This window comes from Oncorhynchus masou, unplaced genomic scaffold, assembly GCF_036934945.1.
Source record: "Oncorhynchus masou masou isolate Uvic2021 unplaced genomic scaffold, UVic_Omas_1.1 unplaced_scaffold_2723, whole genome shotgun sequence".
Classification (NCBI taxonomy): domain Eukaryota; kingdom Metazoa; phylum Chordata; class Actinopteri; order Salmoniformes; family Salmonidae; genus Oncorhynchus; species Oncorhynchus masou.
The window spans coordinates 15,589-24,665 of NW_027009157.1; positions in this window are offsets into that span (position 1 = coordinate 15,589).

Sequence of the window (9,077 nt, forward strand, 5' to 3'; positions counted from 1 at the left end):
CCATCTCTATAGGTTATGAATGTGTTATGAAGTTCTTATGTAGGTGCCCATCTCTATAGGTTATGAATGTGATATGAAGTTCTTATGTAGGTGCCCATCTCTATAGGTTATGAATGTGTTATGAAGTTCTTATGTAGGTGCCCATCTCTATAGGTTATGAATGTGATATGAAGTTCTTATGTAGGTGCCCATCTCTATGGGTTATGAATGTGATATGAAGTTCTTATGTAGGTGCCCATCTCTATAGGTTATGAATGTGATATGAAGTTCTTATGTAGGTGCCCATCTCTATAGGTTATGAATGTGATATGAAGTTCTTATGTAGGTGCCCATCTCTATAGGTTATGAATGTGATATGAAGTTCTTATGTAGGTGCCCATCTCTATAGGTTATGAATGTGATATGAAGTTCTTATGTAGGTGCCCATCTCTATGGGTTATGAATGTGATATGAAGTTCTTATGTACCCACCTGTATTTGTACTATATGTTGTCCAGCTCCTGGTAGCTGATTCCCAGGTTGATACCGATGGATCTACAGGGAGATGGCCAGTGGGTTCGCCTCTGTCAGGTACCCGCTCTCTGTGTCGCCCAGGTTCCGCGGAGGGTACTGGGGCTGCTCCCAATCCATACCACCGTTATCTGAGTTGCCAGCCTGGATAGGAGGAGAAAGAAAGGAGTGATGAGGAGAGGAGAGGAGGAGGAGGATGAGGAGAGGAGGAGGAGGAGGAGGAGAGGAGAGGAGAAGGAGAGGAGGAGGAGGAGAGGAGGAGGAGGAGAGGAGGAGAGGAGAGGAGAAAGAGAGCAGAGGAGAAGGAGAGGAGGAGGAGGAGGAGGAGGAGAGGAGGAGGGGAGAAAGAGAGCAGAGGAGAAGGAGAGGAGGAGAGGAGGAGGAGAGGAGGAGAGGAGGAGGATGTGGAGAGGAGAGGAGAGGAGGAGGAGGAGGAGGTGGAGTGGAGGAGAGGAGGAAGAGGAGTTGGAGAGGAAGAGAGGAGAATGAGTTTTATGAGAGGAGGAGAGGATATTACCAGTTCTGACCACTAGATGGTGCTAGAGACGTTGATTGCCTCAGACAGTACTGGGTACGCCATTCCTGTTGCTTATCCTCCTTAAATAACTTTAATATTACTATGGGAACATCAGATTTCGGACGACAGTATTGTGTGAACAATATGTTGATACGAATTAGTAATCCCTGTGATTTCTGAAATAAGCTCATGGTAAGGATTTAAACATGTTACTATCAGTGTTCAGCCATTAGCTGTTATCAATCAAATTCAATCTAATGTATTTATAAAGCCCTTCTTACATCAGCTGATGTCACAAAGTGCTGTACAGAAACCCCAGCCTAGAAAACCCAAACAGCAAGCAATGCAGGTGTAGAAGCACGTTGGCTAGGAAAAACTCCCTAGAAAGGCCAGAACCTAGGAAGAAACCTAGAGAGGAACCAGGCTATGAGGGGTGGCCAGTCCTCTTCTGGCTGTGCCGGGTGGAGATTATAACAGAACACGGCCAAGTTGTCCAAATGTTCATAGATGACCAGCAGGGTCAAATAATAATAATCACAGTAGTTGTCGAAGGGTGCAGCAAGTCAGCACCTCAGGATTAAACGTCAGTTGGCTTTTCATAGCCGATCATTAAGAGTATCTCTTCCGCTCCTGCTGTCTCTAGAGAGTTGAAAACAGCAGGTCTGGGACAGATAGCACGTCCGGTGAACAGGTCAGGGTTCCATAGCCGCAGGCAGAACAGTTGAAACTGGAGCAGCAGCACGGCCAGGTGGACTGGGTAAGCAAGGAGTCATCGTGCCAGGTAGTCCTGAGGCATGGTCCTAGGGCTCAGGTCCTCTGAGAGAGAGAGAGAATTAGAGAGAGCATACTTAAATTCACACAGGAGAAATACTCCAGATATAACAGACTGACCCTTGCCCCCAACACATAAAATACTGCAGCATACAGTGCCTTGCGAAAGTATTCGGCCCCCTTGAACTTTGCGACCTTTTGCCACATTTCAGGCTTCAAACATAAAGATATAAAACTGTATTTTTTGTGAAGTATCAACAACAAGTGGGACACAATCTTGAAGTGGAATGACATTTATTGGATATTTCAAACTTTTTTAACAAATCAAAAACTGAAAAATTGGGCGTGCAAAATTATTCAGCCCCTTTACTTTCAGTGCAGCAAACTCTCTCCAAAAGTTCATTGAGGATCTCTGAATGATCCAATGTTGACCTAAATGACTAATGATGATAAATACAATCCACCTGTGTGTAATCAAGTCTCCGTATAAATGCACCTGCACTGTGATAGTCTCAGAAGTCCGTTAAAAGCGCAGAGAGCATCATGAAGAACAAGGAACACACCAGGCAGGTCCGAGATACTGTTGTGAAGAAGTTTAAAGCCGGATTTGGATACAAAAAGATTTCCCAAGCTTTAAACATCCCAAGGAGCACTGTGCAAGCAATAATATTGAAATTGAAGGAGTATCAGACCACTGCAAATCTACCAAGACCTGGCCGTCCCTCTAAACTTTCAGCTCATACAAGGAGAAGACTGATCAGAGATGCAGCCAAGAGGCCCATGATCACTCTGGATGAACTGCAGAGATCTACAGCTGAGGTGGGAGACTCTGTCCACGGTCGTATATTGCACAAATCTGGCCTTTATGGAAGAGTGACAAGAAGAAAGCCATTTCTTAAAGATATCCATAAAAAGTGTCGTTTAAAGTTTGCCACAAGCCAACTGGGAGACACACCAAACATGTGGAAGAAGGTGCTCTGGTCAGATGAAACCAAAATTGAACTTTTTGGCAACAATGCAAAACGTTATGTTTGGCGTAAAAACAACACAGCTCATCACCCTGACCACACCATCCCCACTGTCAAACATGGTGGTGGCAGCATCATGGTTTGGGCCTGCTTTTCTTCAGCAGGGACAGGGAAGATGGTTAAAATTGATGGGAAGATGGATGGAGCCAAATACAGGACCATTCTGGAAGAAAACCTGATGGAGTCTGCAAAAGACCTGAGACTGGGACAGAGATTTGTCTTCCAACAAGACAATGATACAAAACATAAAGCAAAATCTACAATGGAATGGTTCAAAAATAAACATATCCAGGTGTTGGTAGTTGAAGATATGCCTCTAGTGGTGTGGCAGCTGTGCTTTGGCAAAGTGGGTGGGGTTATATTCTTCCTGTTTGGCCCTGTCTGGGGGTATTGTCGGATGGGGCCACAATGTCTCCTGACCCTTCCTGTCTCAACCTCCAGTATTTACAGTGCCTTGCGAAAGTATTCGGCCCCCTTGAACTTTGCGACCTTTTGACACATTTCAGGCTTCAAACATAAAGATATAAAACTGTATTTTTTTGTGAATAATCAACAACAAGTGGGACACAATCATGAAGTGGAACGACATTTGTTTAACAAATTAAAAACTGAAACATTGGGCGTGCAAAATTATTTAGCCCCCTTAAGTTAATACTTTGTAGCTCCACCTTTTGCTGCGATTACAGCTGTAAGTCGCTTGGGGTATGTCTCTGTCAGTTTTGCACATCGAGAGACTGAAATATTTTCCCATTCCTCCTTGCAAAACAGCTCGAGCTCAGTGAGGTTAGATGGAGAGCATTTGTGAACAGCAGTTTTCAGTTCTTTCCACAGATTCTCGATTGGATTCAGGTCTGGACTTACATCCTGAGACAAGGCCGAGCATAGCCCACAGGTATAGTTGAGTATAGTTGTGTCCTTTCTTCTTCCTGGCCACTTCCTCTGGTAAGTCAATGGGAACCTCCCCTCTGGTAGGTCAATGGGAACCAATGGGAACCTCCCCTCTGGTAGGTCAATGGGAACCTCCCCTCTGGTAGGTCAATGGGAACCTCCCATCTGGTAGGTCGATGGGAACCTCCCCTCTGGTAGGTCAATGGGAACCTCCCCTCTGGAGAAGAGTGATAAGAGTGATCATATATAAAGCACTTAGAACCATTTATGATAATATATAAAGCACTTAGAACCATTTATGATAATATATAAAGCACTTAGAACCATTTATGATAATATATAAAGCACTTATAACCATTTATGATCATATATAAAGCACTTATAACCATTTATGATCATATATAAAGCACTTATAACCATTTATGATCATATATAAACAATTTATGATAATATATAAAGCACTTATAACCATTTATGATCATAAATAAAGCACGTATAACCATTTATGATCATATATAAAGCACTTATAACCATTTATGATCATATATAAAGCACTTATAACCATTTATGAAAGCTTATTCCAAACATTATAATATCTTCTGCGCACTTTGTCAGTTGTCCCGACCCTCTAGTCTCTCACCTGCCTCCGGGAAGGGCCCCTGCTGTCTCTGCGTAAGACATACGTAGTCTATCACCTGCTTTCTTGGATATGTTATGAGTGGGGTGGTTTGTCGACCATGAAATATGCCAGGGATATATGTATACTGTAGCTAAGAAAGTAATGTTGTGTTGTAAGATGTTTGTAGCCCATGTGCCTCACCCTAATCATTTGGTGTATTTTCACCTCTTAATTTCACTGACTGTTCTGACTTGGTGGTGCACATGAAGCCTATAACCTGTTCTAGAGAAATGTAATCATTGAATATTGCAAGAGCTTTCATTATCTGCTTATATGCCCCTTTATTTATCATACGGTTCTGACTTGGTATACAGGGAGAACACTGTAAGAACGGCCCATGTTATGAATTCTGTCGCTGTACATTTCAAAACTGCTTAACAAATAGTTATATTGACTACGCCCGTCCTAGCTCGCTCATAAATGTCTTAATCGAAATTACGGATTGTCTCTTATCCGCTTGTCCTCCCCCTTTTGCCATAGTTTGTACATCTCAATTGTCATTAGAAACCACATTTGTTGAAGCAAGTCAGCCATGTTAGCTGTGTTTTTTAAAGGCAGTAAATGAGGCTGAATGAACTGTTTGGCTGCCAGACAAGGCTCCACTGATAGCCAGGTGTAGCAGTGGTAAGGTTGGGACTCTGCTGTTGGGACTTTATGTTGGCCCTAACAGTTTGTGGGCACCTTTTGTCACCGTTATAGTGCAATGAATGTATTGTTAATGGTTGTATAGGGTAGTGGCTTTGCCCCATCAAGATGTACATGCTAAAATCGGCACTGATCTCTTCAGTGTTTTAATTTCCTGAATGTATATCGAGGTCAATATTTACACGAAAGTGGTTATCAGTTTCTCACATCAGTTATATGTATGTGGTCAACAGCTTACTGTATGTAGATCAGGTCTTTCCAAAAGACCATAAAACAGGGCTATTCAAACCCAACCCTGGAAGTCCAGAATTTTCAATTCTACCTGATAATTAATTGCACCCACCTGGTGTCCCAGGTCTAAATCAGGCCCTGATTAGAGGGGAATCACCCACCTGGTGTCCCAGGTCTAAATCAGGCTCTGATTAGAGGGGAAGCACCCACCTGGTGTCCCAGGTCTAAATCAGGCCCTGATTAGAGGGGAATCACACACCTGGTGTCCCAGGTCTAATTCAGGCCCTGATTAGAGGGGAACAATGAAAATAAGGAGTGGAACTGGCTTCCAGGTCCAGAATTGAATTTAAGGACCATGGGAAAAAAGTATCTCCCTCCTTTGCGTAATCACAGTCTCGGATGAACCTTTGACAGAGTTAATAACCAACAACAGAGAGATATTTATTATGGGTCTCTCGTGAAAGACGAAAACATTTATATGTGTGTGCCAAACGTAAGATTTGGTTCTAGTTTTTCAAGATTAGGATTATGGACACTCAAATTTCTATTTCTATACTGAACAAAAATATCAATGCAACATGCAATTTCTAAGATTTTACTGAGTTACAGTTCATATAAGGAAATCAGTCAATTGAAATAAATGCATTAGACCCTAATCTATAGATTTCACATGACTGGGAATACAGATATGATATCTGTTGGTCACACATATCTTAACAAAAAGGGTAGGGGCGTGGATCAGAAAACCAGTCAGTATCTGGTGTGACCACCATTTGCCTCATGCAGCGCGACACATCTCCTTCACATAGAGTTGATCAGGCTGTTGATTGTGGCCTGTGGAATGTTGTCCCCACTCCTCTTCAACGGCTGTGTGAAGTTGCTGGATATTGGTGGGAACTGGAACACGCTGTCATATACATCGATCCAGAGCATCCCAAACATGCTCAGTGGGTGACATGTCTGGGGAGTATGCAGGCCATGGAAGAACTGGGACCTTTTCACCTTCCAGGAATTGTTTCCAGATCCTTGTAACATGGGGCCGAACATTATCATACTGAAACATGAGGTGATGGCAGCGGATGAATGGCACGACAATGGGCCTCAGAATTAAGCAAACCCACAGTTTCATCAGCTGTCTGGGTGGCTGGTCTGAGACGATCCCTCAGGTGAAGAAGCCGGATGTGGAGGTCCTGGGCTGGCGTGGTTACACGTGGTCTGTGGTTATGAGGCCGGTTGGACATACTGCCAAATTCTCTCGATGTAGGAAGTAGGAAGTGTAGGAAGTGTAGTAGGTGATAGGATGTAGTGATGTAGGAAGTGGCTTATGGTAAAGAAATTAACCTTAAATTCTCTGGCAACAGCTCTACAGTCAGCATATCAATTGTACACTCACTCAAAACTTGAGACATCTGTGGCATTGTGTTGTGTGACAAAACTGAACATTTTAAAGTGGCCATTTATTGACCCCAGTACAAGGTGCACCTGTGTAATAATCACGCTATTTAATCAGCTTCTTGATATGCCACACTGCTAACTAGGGATGTAAACAAATTTCAGACAAATAAGCTTTTTTTTAGTGCATATGGAACATTTCTGGGGTCTTTAATTTCAGCTCATGAGACATGGGACCAACACTTTACATGTTGCGTTTATAGTTCGGTTCTGTGCATTTACATGTTGTTTATAGGGACTTGAAATTTACACATTTTATAGTTTGGTTCAATTGACTTTGTCTGAAGGTTCCCATTTTGATTATGATCAATTGACTTTGTCTGAAGGTTCCCATTGTTGATTATGATGCTTGACAATCCCTAACAGCAACATTAGTCATTAGGCTATTTAAGGATTCAGATTAGAACAGTTTATGGTAATTGGGAAATACTGTATGTGTGTGTGTCACGCCCTGACCTTAGAGATCCTTATTTATTCTCTATGTTTGGTCAGTGTGACTCGGGTGGGAAAGTCTATGTTTTCTATTTCTTTGTTGTTTTCCCGGGTGTGGTTCCTAATCAGAGGCAGCTGTCTATCGTTGTCTCTGATTGGGGATCATATAGAAGTTGTCCCTTTCCTTTTGGGTCTTGTTTTCTGTTTAGTGGTTTTTGCCTGACAGAACTGTGCACTTTCGTTTTTCACGTTTGTTATTTTGTATGAGTGTTTTTTTGAATATTAAAATCATGAACACTTTCCACGCTGCGCCTTGGTCCACTATTCATTCAACAAACGAGAGCCGTTACAGAGTGTGTGTGTGTGTGTCACAGAAGTTTGGTTTCATAATAGGATATATTAATAGTGTATGCATATGATATCATTATAGAACATATTGATATTCTACTACTACACACACACACACACACACACACACACACACACACACACACACACACACACACACACACACACACACACACACACACACACACACACACACACACACACACACACACACACACACACACACTCTCACACACACACACACACACACACACACACACACACACACACACACACACACACACACACACACACACACACACACACACACACACACACACACAACTACACACACACACACACACACACACACACACACACACACACACACCCACACACACACACACTCTCTCACACACACACACACACACACACACACACACACACACACACACACACACACACACACACACACACACACACACACACACACACACACACACACTTGAGCAAATACATATGCCAGCCTGGGAGATGGTTAATCAGGAGAAACAAACAGATGTTATGATATAATATGTTGTTATTCTTGGCAGGAATGTATTCTGTGAATGTCCTAAAATGATCCATTGGAGAATTGCAGCCACGTTACTTCACGATGTGGTAATGTTTTTCCAGGGTTTTTGACAGTTGTTCACAATTGTTTCACAAGATACAAATGTCTTCCCTACACTCTGTTCTTTCCATGCCGTGAACAACACTTAAAATATGCAGCACAAAGGGATATATACTGATAAATAAATCATGCAAATGGAGTTACCTCGACCCATATATAACAGATGTTATCGCACTATAAGTAAAGCACAATGCCGTTTTGGATTCTGGCAAAGGTGTCATAGAGGAAATCAAGTTGAAATCAAACAGTCTTTCTGGTTTGTTGTTTATTTCATGTTTTTCTAGTACCATGTGATAGCAGACACTCTACACTGTATTGTTCTTTGTTGTTTGGAAGTAATAGAACAAACGAAATGTGAACCAAAGGAAGCACAACATAAGTGTATTATTTGCTTGATAAACACACAGTCCCATCAAAGAACACTAGTTTTTATGTGGGCCAATGGCTATAAACAACAATATTATTGTCAATTGCGTCTTTAAACTATGTAAACACATTCCTACCGAGGTGGAATATATTTGTTTTGTCCCTAGAGGTCTTTGTTGACAATGTTTAAAAAAATGTCTTTTAAATAAATAATTTAACCTTTATTTATCTAGGCAAGTCAGTTAAAGAACACATTGTTATTTACAATGACGGTCTAGTCTATAACAAACAGTTTATTCGCTACACAGCAATTAGATTCCTGAGTATGACGAGAGTATGAATTTATTCTTGTCTCAATTTAAAATAAAATAATGTAAGTAAACTGTTGACCAATTTCATTCAAGAGCAAGAGAAGATATAGTCAAAATGCGACAGGGACAGGTGACAAACGGGGACACCGAAAAGCCCCTCTCAGAAAATCCAAGATATTCTGAGTGACGCAGATAGGGGGTGAGGAGACCGTCACATGGAACTCAGCCACTGATAGGACGGGTGTTTC